Below are 18,777 nucleotides of genomic sequence, written 5' to 3'. Positions count from 1 at the left end.
GAAGAAGAAAGCCAAAACATGTATTAACAGAGGCGGGAGTGAAGGAACAGGCAGATTCTGGCTTGCTTAGGATACGGTTTGTGTTCCGTGGAACTACAAGCTGGGTTTGCTGGGGTCACCCTCTCCCACTTTAGTTCAGTGACAGGATAAAGGGCCAGGGGTCTGAATACGAAAAAGTCGGAATAACTTAAAACATCAGGCAACCACAGCGATTATTTCCTGATGGTCTAACAGACAAATATTAAGATGTGCCACTCTGACCCTTCTCCATCTCTTAGTTCAGCGACAGCCATTACATCCTCAATGACATGCCACCAGCGACTCCCTTGTCTCCAGAACTCACGTCACCCCAAAGAGAAGCCCAGGCTCCCGGAGCAGGCCCAAGTCCCGAGCAACTCCTCAGCTACTTCCTGTCACTGGGAACGCAGCTGCCCAGGGACCTCATGGAAGTGAAACCGGACGCCAAATGCTGTCCACGTCCAGCTGCGACCGAGCGATGCCTCCACGGAGGGCCCACGCTCTTCCACAGCCCAGAACGTCACTCCTGCCTGGTCTGTGCAGCACTGCCCTTACACAAATGACTCTAGAAGGAAGAAAGCCAAGACGTTCTTCGCGACACTTAAGAGGCCACTTCACGTGAGATCTTTTATTTCCACTAACAGACTTCCTCATTTTGTTATGAATTAATAGCACATGGACTGAAGACTCTCGAAACCCCATTCATTTTTTAAAAGAAATCATGACCACAGTAGACAAAAATATGAAAACATCAGAAAGAAAATCCTTCAGACTGACAGCAATACCCAAGGATATCTGAATTCCCCAGTGTTCATCCTGAAGTAGAGCTGTTCTATTTGGAAGAAAACAATAAGCAAAAAGTTCTTCCCTGAAATCCAACCACACTTGGATCAAAACATGACATGAAGGCAACTGTCACCACCAGGTAAATGGAAAAGATGTACTTGGCCCAAGGTTTTCAGCTGGCCAGTGCCCTCAACAATGGAGTGTACCTAAAAGACTCCAGGCTCCAGTGGGCACTCACCCCTCTGCAAAACTCCCAACCCAGCTTTCCACCCAGGTTTTCTGCCTGCCCCAGCCAGGCTTGGCTCATCTCGAGTTACACCCTTGTCACACTGCCTCTGAACTTCTCCCTGACCATACACTGCACAAACACCCCCAGCAAGCATGACGGGCCACCTCCATCTGCACCACCTCATCCCACCTTCCTTCCAGGAGCATAGCCATGGGCCCTCCTCCTCGTGGAGGGAAAGAAGCGAGCCTGCCCCATGCCCGTGTATGCCAATTCCCTGTCCTGCCCAGTGGGGCTTCCAGTGGCTGCACCCCATCAAGACAGCCAGGCCCACTGATGTGTTTGCTCTTCAAGCTCTTTCTACAAGCACCCAAGCACCACCACAGTTAACCTGCACCTGTTCTAGAGAAGCCAGTCCGGCAGCAGACGTGTGTGTGTGTGTGTGTGTGTCAAGAGGTCCCAAATTAAAGCAAAAGCAACAGAGAGCCAACAAAGGCTACCCGCGTCACCGTCATGCACGTCCGCCCCTACAAGAACAGGAGGCTAAGTGGTCTTGAGGCCAGAGCTCCCTCTATTTCCTGGAGCTGTCAGGGTAACCTCAAATTTGAGGCCACATGGACTTCCCACACTCATGTCCACCACCTTCAACGGCAGACTACAGGGGTCCCACCATGAGCACTGGGCTGGCCCCCAGCAGTAAGCTGGCTCCATCTTAGGTTTCTCTGTAAAGTAAGGCCATTGACACTTCCATGCCAGATCTATGTGTGCATGTTCTAGGCCGGTATTTAATTGACAAAGACCCTCCCCAGCAATGCTTCATTTCCCAAATGCCCGCAGCAGCCAAGAGTGAGACAGGCTCAAGCTACGAGCCAGGTCCCTCACACGGTGTCAGGAACACAAACTTGAGCCATCCCTCATTGCCCCTGAATGTGCACGTTCCCAGGAAGTCAGACTGGAGAAAACAGCTGGGCCTGGAGCCCAGGAACTCTGACACGGAATGGGAGCACACCAAGGGGCATCTTAACCACTAGGAAAAAGAGCGATGTGTGCACTTTGTGTCTTCAAGAAAATGATGCCACAGATGGGCCTGGCACACGGGTGCCAAGGTGAGTATTCAGGTAACGGGTCCAGCACACGGGTGCCAAGGTGAGTATTCAGGTAACAGGTCCGGCACACGGGTGACACGGTGAGTATTGAGGTAACGGGCCTGGCACACAGGTGCCACGGCGAGTATTCAGGTAACGGGTCAGGTACACGGGTGCCAAAGTGAGTATTCAGGTAACGGGTCCAGCACACGGGTGCCACGGTGAGTATTCAGGTAATGGGTCCGGCACATGGGTGCCACGGTGAGTATTCAGGTAACGGGTCCGGCACACGGGTGCCAAGGTGAGTATTCAGGTAATGGGTCCGGCACACGGGTGCCACGGTGAGTATTCAAGTAACGGGTCTGGCACACGGGTGCCACGGTGAGTATTGAGGTAACGGGCCTGGCACACGGGTGCCACGGCGAGTATTGAGGTAACGGGTCCGGCACACGGGTGCCACGGTGAGTATTCAGGTAATGGGTCTGGCACACGGGTGCCACAGTGAGTATTGAGGTAATAGGGAAACCCCTGAGGAAATTTGTTGCAACCACAACCTATTGCAAAAAGCTACCACCCACTGCTTCTCGGCCTTTTGGCTAAGACAAAGTGCAAAAAGCCACCACCACAAGATTGCCACAGGTTCACAAAAATTCCAAACCAAAGAGCACACATGTAAGAAATCCGAATTCTACTCCCTCAGGTATTTTCCTATGTGTCCCACAAACTCATAAAATTTAAGTGACTGAAACCGACAAAAATGGTTATTAGCAGATATAAAGTTTATTTAGCCTTTTACAGTGGGTCTTTATCAAGAAATAACTGCCTGAGGCAGAGGCCAGCGCATGTGCTCCCATCCCCAGCCCCATGTAACCATGTTTGGAAGCCTTTAGGAACCATAAATACATTTATCACCATTCTGCACAGCATCTCTACCCACGCTGGCATCGGTGTCAAAAACGTGGATGCTTTAAACCCAGGGAAAATGAGATCGTGCAAGCATCTGGCCATGTGAAACAGGGACAGGGTTCATCCTGAGGTTCTCCCCTCTACACCCCAACCCCTCTCTCAGGCAGACAGTGGAAGGCCACAGACACAGTGACCTCTATTCAACCATGAAAGGAGCTGAGAGTACGACCTCACGGAAGGAAAAGACCCTCAGAGTGCTACAGTGAAGGTGACTCAAACATCTCCGCCATGGCCACAAGACCAGCTGCCCAGCTCCCAGCCCTTCCCATATACACAGGCAAACACAAGGATATGGGACCAGCGAGGGAGAAGGGAAGATGAGTGTGGCCAAGGCAAAAACAGCCCTTCCAAGACATCCCCATTCTAACCCCAGAAGCCGTGTGTCACGGGAGAAAGGCAAAGGCAGCACGGAGACCAAGGCCATGGCCTTGGGACGGGGTGTTAATCTAGGTTGGGGGGGTTAGGGGAAACGGTGAGTCCAAGTGATACAAGAAAGAACAAACATGCACGGTGTCTGGCTTAGCAGCTAAGACACTAATGAATATGGCAAGTCCTTCAGAGTGCCTGGGTTCAATGCCCAACCCCAGCGCTTGGCTGCAGCTCTCTAATGCCCACCCTGGCAGGGCCCCTCACCATCACAGGTGCACAGGGAGTGAATCAGCCAATGAGCGTACTCTCTTCTTCCTCCTCTGTCCCTTTTTCTCTTTGTCTCCCAAATAAGTAAATAGGAATTTAGAAATGTACATAAGACAAAAACAAGTCAAGCAAGTGGTAGCTTCCAAAAGCTGAAATGCTAGGATCTGGCATCCCCCACACCTGCAGAGGGAACACGGCCCTACTGACAGAGTAAGTTCAGAACTTGGGGTCCCCAGACACAGAAGATAGCATATTTGGAAGGTCTGAAAAGCCAAAGTTTATGTTACAAGAAACTAATAAAGGAGGGGTGTGAATGGACGTGTACACTTCACGCACGCATGCATTCTGAGGTTCCGAGATCCACTCCTTAAAGCAAAAGCCACCCCTGAACTCAGCCAAATCCATGGCTGTGGATCTGAGAATGACCAGGACAGGGCAGGAACCTTTACAAGAAGCAATTCAAAACAGCCCCTGTTCTGATGATCTCCTTTCCAAGTTGTCCCTTCAGAGCAGGGGCGAGAATAGGGATGAGAGAGCAGAAGTGCCTCCTTTATGAAGGCTAAGGAGCACAGTGGGTTTAAAGCAGTCTCATGGGACAGCACACTGGATGGTGGCTTTTCACTAGTCACCCAGCTTTTCTTCATTTTTCTGGTCTGTCGGGGCGTGGGAACAACTCCAGAACACAGTTATGACGTCTCGGACACATGCTGGACTGTGTGGGGGTGTGTGCTTCATCTATTCCTCCTTCTCAAAGCCATCTGTCTACGGTAGAGCCTGGAGACCAAGGCCTTGCTGGGCATCAATGCACGTCCACCAGAATCCCTCACTCCTGGATGCAAGGTCCAGCGCAGAGCTTCGATGGCAGCTTGTGTAAGAGGCAAACTGTGAACAATGCAGGCATCAACCAGCACCTGCAGGTGGTTTCCAGCTCTTTGTCCTTCCCCTTCTTCTGTAGGGACAGCAGCAGCCAAGAGTGAGAAGGGACGTGGATCTTCCTCAGCCCTGTGGTCTGTGCCTCGGTTAGCTGATGTGAAAAAGCAAAGTCATCCACTCTGCTCCATTACCTGGTCACCTTAAAAGCAGCTTCCCAGTGATGTCAGGAAAAGAATGATGGCTCACAAATCCAGAATGAGAAGAGGGCTTCCATGTGCACCAGCACTATTAGCAGTGCAACCCCTGGTCCCACCAGGGCCGGTGCTGGGACTGCTGCTATGGTGACAGCAGTGGAAATGGGAATGGGGTGCAGGGAATGGTGCTGAAGATGATGGTGACGGTGATAAGGGTGCTGACGGTGAGAGGGACACAGATGATGGTAACAGACAGCGACTGATGATGATGAGGAAGCTGATGCTGAGGAAGACGGTGGTACTGATAATGACGGCAATGATGCTGTTGACAGCAGCGCTAAAGATGAAGGCGACGAGGCGGATGGTCATGATGTTGGCAGTGGTAGTGCTGACGACAGTGATGATGCTGAGGGCAGTGCTGCTAACAGTGAAAAGGCAGATGGTGATGATGGTGATGGTGGTACTGGGAATGAGGCTGGCAGGGTTGACATGATGACGGTGATAAGGCTGATGGTGATGATAATATTGACGATGATAAGGCAGATGGTGATGGATGGTGATGGTAAGAACTGATGATAGTGATGGTGGTACAGAGGATGAGGCTGGCAAGGTTGACAATGACAATGGTGACAAGGTTGATGGTCATATGATGATGATGATGATGATGATGATGATGATGGTGGTGGTAAGGCAGATGGGGATGACGATACTGAGGATATAATAGTACTGGCTCACACTGAGTACTAGCTCATGAGAAAAAACCCACTAGAGGCCATCAATTCATCTAACAGGGGAAAAGACCAAGAGCTACAGAGAAATGATGTCTTCTTGACCAAGGGGCCACAGTGAATTGCCGGCAGCTGTGTGCCCTGTGCCTCTCTTCCCAATCCCTCCACCCCACACTGCCTGGCCCAAGCCTTTAGCATCTCACCATGAGACGTACGTACCCCTTCTCACACCAGAGTTCCTCTCTGAGGGGGAAGGCTCTGCCAGAATGCTGTGCCACTTTTCTCAGCTTTCTCATCATGCCAACCTCTCTGGCAAGCGTTCAAAGCTATGTAGGATGGGACTCCAACCCACCATCCAATCCCAGCTTGACACATGCAACCTCCCACAGCCTGCCACCGGGCTGCTCTAGCCACTGGGCTTGCACTTGCTCCCTCAACCCGTGACCCTTCCCCCTGTCCACAGGACAATCTTTAATTCTGAATCCTTATCCAGGTCCTACCAGATATCTACCCACCAGAAAAGCCTACACACTTGCCAGAACTTCCCAAGAAGCTCTGTGCCATCCATGCCTTTCCGGATTGCTTCTCTACCTGTCTCTCCCACCAGACCACAAATTTCTCAAGGGTGGTAAACACTTAATCATTAAATTCCCCACAAGAGCAACCACCAAGCTTTGCTAGCACTCAATAAAAGCTCACTCAGTTTAACAAGCTCACAAGTACCCCTTCTTGTGCAGTTTGCAATGAAAGAAAAGGAAAAACTATCATTTCTTTTCTCTTCAGAATACTCTAGCCCTCTGCAGGAAGAACCAAGAGCCTAAGACTTAATCAGAAAAAAAAACAAAAACAAAAACACAACATCAGCTGCCCCAGCTCTGTTTCAGGTCTCTGCCTCCAGCAGCACTTCAATACAAAGCCTGCTTATAACACAGAAGGCGTGGGCTCGGGTACACGTTCTTGCTCAGAATTAGCTCAGTTCATCTGAATCCTACACACCCTGGAACTAACTGTAAGTTTGGGATTTCAAGTAACAACATAAAATCAACGAATTGTTTTTGAAAACTCAACATGTGAAAACTGTGATTTGTGACCTTAGTCCCTTTGTTTTGTCAACAGGTGGAAAAGACGCACGGGAGACTAAGGCTAGAGAAGAATGCAGACCATACCCTAGACAGACCAGGGCCTCAGCCCTGTCTGTCCCCGACAGCTTCGTCCCCAGGTGCCAGCTGCCTCTACCTGGGTTTTCCTAACCAGCAACATACACTAAGTGTTTCCCATCCGTCTCTGACCCCTGCTCTGGTCCACACCAAGCTAGCACAGGGGCTGGAGAGAAGAGCTGAACCAGCTGCACCCTCACCTCCTGGTGTCTTCAGAACAACCATTTCACGTTCTGGGCCATTCAGGAAGTACCAGGCAAAAAGAACAGGAGGAGTACAGGGGCTAAGGCCACAGCCTGCAAGGCAGGCATCCCACAAGGGTGCAGGTTTGAGTTCTGGCTGCTAATGGCCTGGGAAGGCAGCAGAAGACAGCCCAAGTTCACGGGTCCTTACACTCCTGGGGGAGACCAGAGGAGCTCCTGGCTCTAGACTTTCATCTGGCCAGCCAAATCATCGCAGCCATTTGGGAAGTGAACCAGCAGATGGAAGCTGTCCATCTCTCTCTCTCTCTCTCTCTCTGTGACTCTGCCTTTCAAAGTTTCGAAAAAGAAATGGTGCATGAGACATTGATATATATATCACCGTTATCTAGCTGGGAATGGGTTTCCTAAATTCTCTTCAGAGACTCTCACCTCCACTCTTTCTGGCTTCCAGGCCACCCAGCCTGCTCCTCGCACCTCTCTGGTTTAGCAGCTAATGCCTGTGGCTGGCCAGAGCCCCACAGAGGGACAAGGCCTGCCAAGTCACAGCACTTGCCGCATCACCTGACAATCTTCTCACGACCCATGTGCCTGCCATCTGCCGTGAGCTAGTCAAGCACCTAGAAACACTGCAACCTAGCAGGGCCTCTGACATCAGAGACGGAACACAAGCAGAGGCAGAGGAAGAGAAGACGGGAGGGGAATAGGGGAGGGAGGAGGGAAGGCAAGCAGGCAGGATCCTTCTTAGAGCCTGGTTCTAACACCGCTACAAAAGTATTGCCTACAGTATCTTCAAATACGAAGTGAATAAAAATAAAATACTTAGGAATAGTCCAAGAGGACAAAAGACATACACTGATATCAGCAAAATATTGCTGAAAGAAATCAGAAACAAATGCAAAGACACCTGAGTTTACAGGGCACGAGACTTCACTGTATTCAGACGTCAGCCACGTGCAATGATTGAGACTCAGAGCAATTCCTCTTGACAACGCCAACAAAGCCTAACAATCCTAACCACAGAACAGAAGAATCTCTCCGGGGATCCCATAGTAACCCCGAAACGGAAGGACAAGTCGGAGGCTTCGCACGCCCTGATTTCCATGCTTCCTACAAAGCGACAGTAATACAAACAGACTGGTACTCTTCCAGACAAACACAGACGAGCGGAAAAGAACAGAGCCCAGAAATAAGGTCTAGAGACTTTAACAAGGATGCCAAGGACATTCAGTCGGGGAAAAGACAGTCCTTTCAACACGCAGTGCTGGCAAAACTAGATGTCCGCTAGCCAAAGGGGTTAAAAAGAAGAAGAAGAGAAAGAAGCTGGAAATGCCTATCATTCACAAATGAATGAAAGACCAAAGTTAAACTCTTGGCAGAAGGCATCGAGGATAAACCTTTTAACAATGGATTAGGCAATAACCTTTTGGGTATGAAATCACAAGAGTAGGCTGCAAAAGAAAAGCAGCAGTGAGAAGGGCGAGAGCCATGGCACAGTAGGCTGATGCTGAAGGCACCAGAATCCATGTGGGCACCTGTTCATATCCCAGTCGCTCCACCGCCTGATCCAGCTCCCTGCGTATGGCCTGGGAATGCAGTAGAGGACGGCCCAAGAGCCTGGACCCCTGTGTGTCCATGTGGGAGACCCGGAGGAAGCTCCTGGCTCCCAGCTGTGGACTGGCTCAACCCTGGCCGCCGCAGCTATTTGGGGAGTCTACTTGGGGAGTGGATGGAAAAAATCTCTGTATCTCTTCTCTCTCTGTAACTCTGACTTTCAAGTAGAATAAAATAATCTTTTTTAGAAAAAGATTTTTTTAAATAAATTTAAACAATGAAAACTCAAATCTCATTAAAGTTAACCAAAGTACAAAAGAGTATGAACAGAGCAACAAGGCAACGCCTGACATGAGAGGGAATACTGGCCAATCCATCATCTGCTCAGGATTGATATGCAAAATAGAGTAATCATTTTTACAATTCAACAACAAAAATCAGATCAGAAATAATGCTCAAAGACTTGGATATACTTCTCCCAAGAAAAGATGCAAATGGCCAAAGTCACATACACGTGCTTATCAGATGGAATCCAATCCAAACTCAAACTGAAATCTCATTTCACATCCACTAAGATTGCTGTTCTGCTCCACCCAAAAGCCTCTCTCTCCTCTCACCTCCCCCCAAGCAGCCCATCTTTAAAAAGAAAAAGTCCCCCAGTGATACCTTTCTGAGGAACAGAGACTGTTTCTTCTCAACAACTCCCCTGTGGCAGAATTTTATGCAATGTCTAGATATCAAATCCAAGGAGCTCATCTCAGTAAAGAAAGAACTGGATCGGGGCGAGAGGGGAACTGTCATTTGCTAGTCAGGATTTCTTTTTGCCTTTAGGACAGAAACAGGTGGGAGAGATGATGATGATACGAATGTGAACAGAATTGTATGAAAGAAGCTTTGCTCAAATTCTAATGGAACTGATAAACAATTCAGACATTTTAATATCTTCCTTCAGCATAAAATACCAGTTTATGACTTAGCCACAGACAGCCGGCGACTATCGCCCTCCCATCTGTTCGGCAGGGTCACAACGCGACGCAGGTTCCGGAAGGACACCGAGCTGGGGTGGCAGAAAAAGGCAGGATCCCGCTTTTCCACATTTCCATGTCTTCACAAACTTTCATAACGTCAGTCTGACAGTCTTTGCAAAACAATCCACAAGCAAAAAAGGCTTAGCCAACCTGAAAATTGTCTATTTTCCACATTGAATTTTGCTCAGGAACAAGAAGATGGAGAGACAGGATAGGAGAAAAAGCTGAATCTCTTCGGGCATCCTTGTTTGGGAAGAGGCTCGCAAGCTGAACAACCCAGCACTTACTGCCTGGCAACGCACACCTGCCAGCGACCTCATCCGGCCCACAATGCCACTGGCCAGGCCCAGGGCTGCCCGCAGATGGGTGGTGCAAGGACAGGCAGGATACGAGCCTCCAGGGCTCCCACCACCGACGACCAGGCCCAGCGAGATTCTACCAAGAGCAGCAAGGACCTCCCAGAGGTTTGAGGGAAGGGCAGTGGTTTTTCTTTTTCTGCTACAAATCCTCCAGTCCAATAGATGTTTCCCAGAGCCCACACTGACAACAGGCCTGGCGACCTCTAAGACAAGCAAGCTAGAGTCTTCCTTGTGGGAGACCAGGGAAAAAAGGATAGGGACACACAGGCTGCCGGGGCTGGTGTTGCAGTGCAGCGGTTCAAGCCGTTGCCCGTAAGGCCAGCATCTCCTGTGGATATCAGAGTTCTGGCTGCTCCACCTCTAATCCAGCTCCCTGCTAATGAGCCTGAGAGAGCAGCATGACCCACGTGCTTGGCCCCCAGCCGCCCATGTCAGAAACCAGGACACAGTTTCTAGTCGTGGCTTCAGCCCTTCACAGCCCAGAGCGTTTGAAAGAATATGGGAATAAACCAGCAGATGGAAGATGACTCTCTCTCTCTCTCTCTAGAAATCTGCCTTGCAGGTAAATAAACTTCAAAAAAATCTTTTAAAAAGGGACAGAAAGAACCCTGGTACAGAGCCAGCTGTGACCACACTTGATGGAGTGACGCTGTCCCCAGCCCCAAGTCCTCCAGGCCCAAAAGAGTCCCTGGCACCAGTTCTGCAGGATGGAGGCGACTGTCCCCTTCCTCCTCACCTATGTCAAGCCTCAAGTCTAAAACTGTGACCAACAAAGAAAGGAAAGCACACAGGGAACATTCCAGAATGCTCATCTATTTTTCTTAAAGGCCAAACGGCACGTAGTTAGGAGACACAGGTCAAATTCACAAGTAAAGTAGCAAATTCAACATGAAGGCAGGAAGTGATGGTCAAAGACAGGGGTTCCCGCTACCTACACGAACGCCCTGATGGGGAAACAGTCCTGCTCCGGGCCCCGCCCTGGCTGCTGCAGGCACCCAAGGGATGAACCAGCAGACACAAGATCTCCCTGTGTGTCTCTATTGTTCAAATAAAATAAAAGTAAGTCAAGAAATGGGAGAAAAACAAAAAGTAAATCAAACAATACAGAAATTTAAGGGACCAAAAATCCTGTTTGAATCTCGAATCCACTGGGAGGAATGTGGTTTTGTTTGCGTTTACCTCACATTAGAAATCAAAGATGAGATCCCAGGGTCAGCCAACAGAGGCCCAAGTCCCACACCAGGAAATAAAGTAGAGCTTCTCCCACTTGGGCCAGCAGTGTTGACGGCCCTCCCCAGGGCCCTGCACACTCAGGACAGCAGGCAGAGCTGGCCCAGGGCACTTCTGCCACGTGAAGATGCCATCTACACAGCTGCCCTTGGCGGGAGAGATCTGGGCACAGCCAGGACAAGAGCTGACGGCACGCACTTGGGCAAGAGGAAGACTGGAGTGCTGAAATCAGGCTCAAGCCCCCAGCTCGCTGCCCTCTCCGCTGGGGTCCCAACTCCTGTGCCCTAGAAAGCCCACCTTCCATTGAAAAACCTTTCTGCTTCACCTAGCAAGGCTCGAGCTTCCCCACCAGCCTGATACACCACTCCTGCCGCCCTTCAAGTCTGGCCGTGCTCAGCATAGAGCTGGCCTCCGTGCAGGCGGGGAGAACACCAGGGCCAGGAGGCCAGCACGCAGAGGCCCCATCGGGCAGACTGCTCCAGCCCTTCAGGATGCCCTCTGAGCATGGGGGTACCGAAACCACCCCGGGAATCCCAGGGTGGTGGTTACTGCCTCTCCCAGTGAATGTCTCAGAGCCTAGAGTGCACACCCAGAAACAGAGATGTGCTGGCAGGCCTCTGCCTGTGCAGGTTCCTACTCACACGCAATAAACAACAAAAACTAAAACAACAAACCAAAAAATACACAACTTGAGTTTCAGACCACTATTTGCGTGGTAAACACTTACAGTGCTGGCATCCCACTGGAGTCCTGGCCACTCCACTGCCAATCCAGCTCCCTGCTCAGGCAACTGGGAAAGCAGAAGAACAGACCCCCTACACCCACTGGGAGACCTGGAGGAAACCTGGCACCCAGCTCAGGACCAGCCCTGCTCCAACCGTTGCAGCCATTTGGGGAGTAAACCACAGGTGGAAGATCTTTCTTTCTCTGTTTTTCTTTCTCCCTCTGTCACTCTGCCTTTCAAATAATTTTAAAACCTTTATAGGAATACATTATTTTAAAAATACTCCTGCATTTCACTAGTTTTGCCCCAAAACGAACATTCCTTTTAATTCTTTGTAATACCTTTTCATTCCTTTTAATTCCATGAACTTGTATCTGTGTATGTGTGTGCCTATGTGGTCTTACACTCAGTATCTTAAGATTCATCGCATGCCATATCAGCAGCTGGCCTTTTTAACTGCTGAGGATTCCACTGTATGTATCCTATAACACGGTGCTTACCTGTTCACCTGCTGGCAGCATCTGGCTCATTTATTTCTGGCTTGGAGCTGTTACAAATAAGCTTACAATCAATCTCCTGCCATGGAGCTCTTGGTAAATATGTTCTCAACTAGCGATTAGTGGTGCTCACATTTTTATAAAGCTGCATTTGGCAAGCCACCTCTGGTGAGCCGGCAGGTGTCCCCAAATCTGGAGGGTAACCCCCATTAGTACTGCAACAGGGAAGAGGCAGGGACAGGCAGCCCCTGCCTCCTAGGGTCCCACTTGTCACCAAGGAAACATTTGGTTCTTTGTAGTTTGTTGAAATTCCTCCTCTGTAGTACAACATCATTTAGCTTTCATGAAATATAAAACTGGAGATTAAAAAACCATCAAGACCTCTGAGAAAAACAACAAAGTCACACTCACACCAGGAGTGAGGCAAGGAACGTGGGCCCTGTGTGAGGCTGTACAGCAGGACCCACACTGCCTCCCACTCTAAATGGGGCACTCCTCTAACACCCCACTGTGCACAGGACAGAAGGACCAGCCCACCTGGATGTGCTCTGCCTAGGAAGGGCAGGGGTCCCCAACGCCCCTTCCCCAACCCCAGGGAACCTTGCCCCAGCTGCTCCACTGCAGAGTCCTGTGGACCTCGCCAGCCCCTGCCTCCCTCTGAGTTGAAAGCAGGCTCAACCCCAAGACCCTGCGGTGTCCTTGGGCAGGCAACCATAGCCTCAGGAAGCTCAGTATTCCCTCTGTGAAATGGGCTGACGATGCTCTGCTCAGCTGTGCACAGTAATACACATGAAGGCCTCTCCAGTCCAGGGTGACCCCGGGCAGGTGTGCCGACTGCTCAAGCGTGTGATGCAAGCTGCTTACCTCCAGCTCCAAGGCAGCCAGTGAGTCACACTTCCCAGCTAGCCTCCTTCTGCTCCTTCCTCCAGTTTCCTGCCCTCCCTCATCCTCAACCCCCTTTCCCACCCTGCCACTCAGCAGGACTGGCACAGGGAACAACCATTACTGAATGAGCGGCAGGGAGACACTCATATTTCCAGGCCCAGAGCCCGGCGCCAGCCTCCCCTCTCGGGCTTCCCCCACCCTTCCAGATGCTCACACAGAGGGCTGCACTCGAAGGGAGAAGGCTGAGCAGACGTGTTTGCACACTCGGATACTAGCTGTGATGGTCCCCCACCCCAGGGCTTGGGCGGCCCAGACACAGCCCCTCTTGTTCTCACTCGGAGAATCAGCACTCTGCAGCAGCAGCCTGGGGAGAGAGTGTTTGCAGGCTGCCAGGCAGGAGCCACCACCACAGGAAGTCCTCCTGCCTGTACAGCCAGATCTGGCCAGGCCTCACCCTCTGCTTCACCAGGCCCCACGATCAAGCCAGCCCCACCACTGGAGCCTGCTAGTGTGCACGGTGGGTGCCCAGAGCCTAGATGGCCAGTCTTTCCTGAGCTCATCACTTGACCAGTTTGCCTTCCCTGGAAAGAGCCCCAAAATAGGGAGAAGGTAGTGTGCAGTCAGTGAGAGGAGCAGGTGCCAACAGGCCGCCCCTCGCAGTGCGCCCCGGCTCTGTTCCCAGCCCGTACGTAACAGGGACTCCCAGGCCTGAATACAGACCCGGAGCGTGACACTGAGTGCTTCGCCACACCCTGCACTCATGCCCTGCTGTCAGTCCTCCGCTCAGATCACCCACCCCGGACTTGGGTCTGCCAGCCATGACCTTCCTGGCCTGTGTGATTCCTATCCCTGTGAACCCCCCACGAGCCCAGGAGAGACTGTTCCCATCAGGATGGGCTATAAATATGTGCAGAAATCAGGGTGTGTGGATGGCAGCGATGTGAAACAGAGCAGCCACAAGGCAAAGACCACGTGGGGAGTTCCTCCAAGAAGGAGACAACCAGCCGGTGACCCTGCAGATCCACCTCTGGGCAAAAGCTGGGGTGCAAACACAGCAGTGTGCAGGTGGGAGCAACCCCAGGGAAGAGGAAGGCGCGGGCAGCCTAATCCATCCCATGGATGAAGATTTGGCCATAGGCAAGAAGCAAATTCTGACACAGGACACAGCACGGATGGGGCCCGAGGTCCTGATGCCAACAGAAGTGCAGCAGCAGAAAGGGTCCCACCTACACAGACTTCCCACAGAGATGGGAAGCGGAAGCCGGAAGCTGGTTACTGGGCCAGGTGGTACAGGTGGAGCGGACAGGCAAAATTTCTGTTGTGCGAGATGAATCCATACGAGTATGCTTTACCCTGGGTGAACTGTGCATCTAAAAACTGAATAAAATGGGAAATTTTACTTTATGTAAAGCTTACAGTTTAAAAAAAAAGTGGGGGAGGGGTGGGGATGTGATGGCATTGGTCTAAACCCCACAGACCCAGGACACTGGCTCCGGTTCCAGGAGGGACATTTGTCCCAGGACTCAGGGCAGGGCCTGCCTGGCACAGCTGCCGTGAGCCCAGCGAGCAAAGGGATGTTTCAACAGTGGTTTCAATTGACTATAAAAATACAACATCCCATAATAAAATTTCTTTTGTACCAGAATAGAAATATTGAGCAAGAAAGAGTTGAGAACTACGTAGCAAGAGCCTGCAAAGCCATTTGCTGGCTTCCCACATCAGAGAAGAGAGGAGGTGACTCACCCCCAGAACGCACCCAACAGTGCCCCCTTCAGCACTCACAGGCAGGACCCCGTGACCATGTGGCCTGTTCCACAAGCCCCAAGCAACAATGGGACTACGTGCTGTTTTTTTCATTTCTAACTCTTAAATCTCTGTCAGAGGGTCATAGGGCCCACACACTCCCATGAAACCTATACCCAAAGGCATTCGGCATGGAAGATGAGGGCTTCGTGGGCACCATACCAGGCCTATTCCATCATCATGATTACCAGCCTCCACCAGTCACTGCCACCACCAAGACCACCAGCAGCACTCCCACACAATTACCACCACCAACATCCCCTAACTGCCAACACTGTTACCATCAGCACTAATGTCACCAACTCTGCCACCACCATCACCACCAGCACCATCATATCACCATGCCTACCAGCAACCACACCACCACCAGCTCCACCGCCACTACCCCCTCAATCACAACCATTACCAACATCATCATGCCTACCAACAACCACAACACCAGCACCATCACCGTTACCATGACTGTCAACACCATCAAACCCTGACTCCGGCAACAACAGAGCGGGGTCTCCCCAGCATCACTCCTCTATCAGTCATCGACAACCACGGCTCCACTTCACTCCACACTTGGCAAAACCAGAGACTCCATCAAACCCTTGCTGCTCTTTCCTCGCTGGATCTCAAACAGTCCTGTGAAGTAGGAACTAACAGTGCCCATTTCTGCCCATGAAGACCGAGGCAAAGAGCAGGAGGGAGGCAGTGTGCTCTCCCCACCCCCGAGGCCTCATGTGACCTCTGGCTCTGAGAAAACTCTCCCGGCAAGCCCTGCACATCCCAGACAAAGGGTGACTGTGCTGCAGCGGCTGCCACAGACAAAGACCCAGCATCTTTACAAAGGAGACAGGATCACCATGGGCAGGGCCAAGGGTCCATGGCCCTCCCTCCATAAAAAGCAGAGGAAATGATCCCTGCCGTGATCCCAGGGCAGAAGCAAGAGGGACTTGGTGTGTCATATCCTGGCTGGGCCACCCTGCAGGCACCGCTGACGCAGCCCTGAGATGGGCTCAGCCCAACAGACACATGTCATGTGCTGCCCGGGTTCCCAGGGAAGCACAGCAGCGCATGCAGAGGTAGACAGTGGGGATGCCAGCCCGAGCAGCACGCACCATCTCCACCCTCTGCCCTCCAGCCCCACAGGGACGCAGAGCTGGCACACACAACACACAATGGGTCCTCACCTAACAACACAGGCAGTGAATGCTGTAGCAAGGGCCACAGAACCCTCGCCAGGGAACCGCCACTACGGCCTGCTTCCCACCGTCACCTTGGCCAGCTGCCCTGACTTCAGTCACATCACTCCCTTCACTGCCATTTCACAGGTGGGAAAGCCAAGGCTCAGAGAAAATGCTTAGTCCAGGATTCAGAAGGTGGGGAAAAAAAATTGAGTTGGGGAGGTTGGTTTTCCGAGCCCAGCTCTGCGCCCCTAAACACCACACTGCACAGGCAGCTACTTGGCAACCAGACCCACATTCTAGAGTCTCCCCCGGGGCCCACATAGAACCTCCACCTGCCCTCTCCTCCCTGGCCCCTCTCTCCCCCATGCTCCCTGAACAGCTCTCATGAAACCAGCCAGAGACGCCAAAACAAAAGCCCACAAGAAAATACCCAGCGTCACACAGGACTGTCACAAGCAAACTTTGTCACAAAGTCCTTTTTAGGTGAAATATGCTCAGTCATACTTGTCCCCGGGACCCCTCCTGCATCAGTCACACTCCCACATTTTCCTGTCGAACACGGATTTATGTCTACAGCACAAAGAGGACATTCAACACGCTGTGGCTCACCACGGAGGCACCCGCCGGCTGCAGCTCTGCCTCCACTCCTCAGGAAGGCGGCCAGGGAGGGGGGACGCAGGGGTCCCGGCCCAGGAGGAGCCCCTGCCTACACACCTCCTCCAAGTCCCGTACCCGGGAAGGGTTGTTTACTTCACTGAGCTTCCTGCCCAGGAGCAAGCAGCAACTGAAACGCAGCCACTGTGCATGCCAGGCAATGCAACTCTACTATGGGGCACTCACAAAAGGGAACCCTCCCAGACCAGAGAGAGGGCTCTGGGAAACGGGGTGGGATGTGGCAGCCCCACTCAGCTTGGTCCTGCCTGGAGCCCAACTATAGGATGGAGTGGGGTGACAGGTGCAAGCCCCGCCATGATCCCCTGTGTCGGATAAGCTGCAGGGCCAGGTTCCTTGGAGGAAGACGCAGGCCATTTCGGCTCCTCAGCCAGAGGAGCCCAGACACATTTCGAGGGCTAGAGAGCAGCTTAGGAGGCAAATGGACCTGCTGTGGGATCTGCAGGGGGCCAAGTCTCCTGCAGAGCAGTGCCTCCCAGCAGGTGTTCCTGGCCCTTGCTGTGGTCTGACAGCGCCCCAAGCTCACATGTTAGAAATGTAATCCCCAAACCAACGTGTTGAGAGGTGATGAGATCACAGTGTCCTTACAAACGGATTAACGCCATTACTGCGACTCCGTCATTCCAAGGATGGGGTTCTGAGACAAGGTTTGGTTCTCACTCCCTGCCCTTCTGCCCTCCTCCACCTCCCTGGCATCACGTAATAATACAGCAAAAATGCTGCTCCTTGCCAAACGTCAGCACCTTGGTCCTTCAGGTTCCAGTCTCCAATGTGGCCAGAATCAAATTTCCTTTCTTTACATTACCCAGCCTGGGGTGTCGTTACAGCAACAAGAGACAGAGCAAGACACCCCAGGCCCCGAATCAGGAATCCCCCAGCACCCCGGAGCTTTCTCAGACCCCTCCTCCACACAGTCCTCCTGACTCCTGACATTTAGAGAAGCTTAGCCGAAGATGCTGGGATGGGGAGTGTTAGGGGTCAGGGGGCAGCACATCTGACCACATCTGTCCTCCAATATGAGTCAGGGTGGGGGCAGGACCAGACCGTCATTCTCTGTTCCGAGAAGCAAGCCTGCCCACTACACTCGGTGCAACGGGCAGTAAAGAACTTCTCCAGTGAGCATGTGCCAAGGGATGGAGGTGAGCCACGCCCTGAGTGACCAACAGGTCAGACAATACATGGACTGTCCGTGCTGTGGACGCCTGTGGAGAACAGGGCAATGCGGGAACTACTGCCACACAGCCACGGCGCCCAGCGTGGCAGGCCAGGTCTGGCAGGATCAGCACGGCCTCGGTCCACCCGAGTGGTCACTCTCACGCCGATGGCCAGCAGACGTGGTCAGGACTGAGCTGACAACTGTGTCATGGGCAGTTTCCGTCCACGGCAGGGAACAAGTTTGGGGAAGGAACGGTGGCAGGGGGGCACGACGCTGGATGTGCCAACGGCCACTGAGCCGCCACTAACAACGCTACGTTACGTGCACTTGAAGCACACATCTACAAAGTAATCGTATGGGTCACACACCACAGAACTGCACACTTTCAAGGGGAAGCAGCAAGGTATGCGAGTATCAATGCAGGGGAACTGGGAAGGGCCCACCACAATGTTCCTGCACCAGGTAAAGCTCCAGTCTAGGTGGCACTGTGCCCAGGCACTCTGCTCAACAAGGACCACGGAACGTGGCAAGATCTGCTGAGGCCCACTCACAGGGAGCACCCTGCCCCTGAGCTGCCGTGTCACCAACAGCCAGGGCAGACCCACAGACACCAACCCCAGGGACAGAACCCTGCATCCCAGGGATGCGGACACACAGACGCCTCTCAGGGCAGAAGCGGAAACTGAGAGCAAGAGACCAGCCACAGACGGCCAATCAAGCCCAGGTTGAAAAGGAGATGGTGGCAGGCAAGCCTCCAGCTCACAGCTGACGCGGCTCTTGGGAAGCCACGTCGCTCAGCGTGGTGCCTGGCTTCCTGGCCTGGCC

The 18,777-nt window shown here is 52.2% G+C and overlaps 1 protein-coding gene across 2 annotated transcripts in view; it reads right to left on the bottom strand.

The window, feature by feature from the left end:
• The window catches only part of DOCK1 (dedicator of cytokinesis 1), a 402,417-nt gene that overhangs the window by 362,201 nt on the left and 21,439 nt on the right, over nt 1–18,777 (bottom strand). The gene's annotated exons all lie outside the window — the stretch shown is intronic.

Source organism: Ochotona princeps, chromosome 13 (genome assembly GCF_030435755.1).
Source record: "Ochotona princeps isolate mOchPri1 chromosome 13, mOchPri1.hap1, whole genome shotgun sequence".
Lineage (NCBI taxonomy): Eukaryota > Metazoa > Chordata > Mammalia > Lagomorpha > Ochotonidae > Ochotona > Ochotona princeps.
This window is presented reverse-complemented; position numbering and strand designations above follow the sequence as displayed.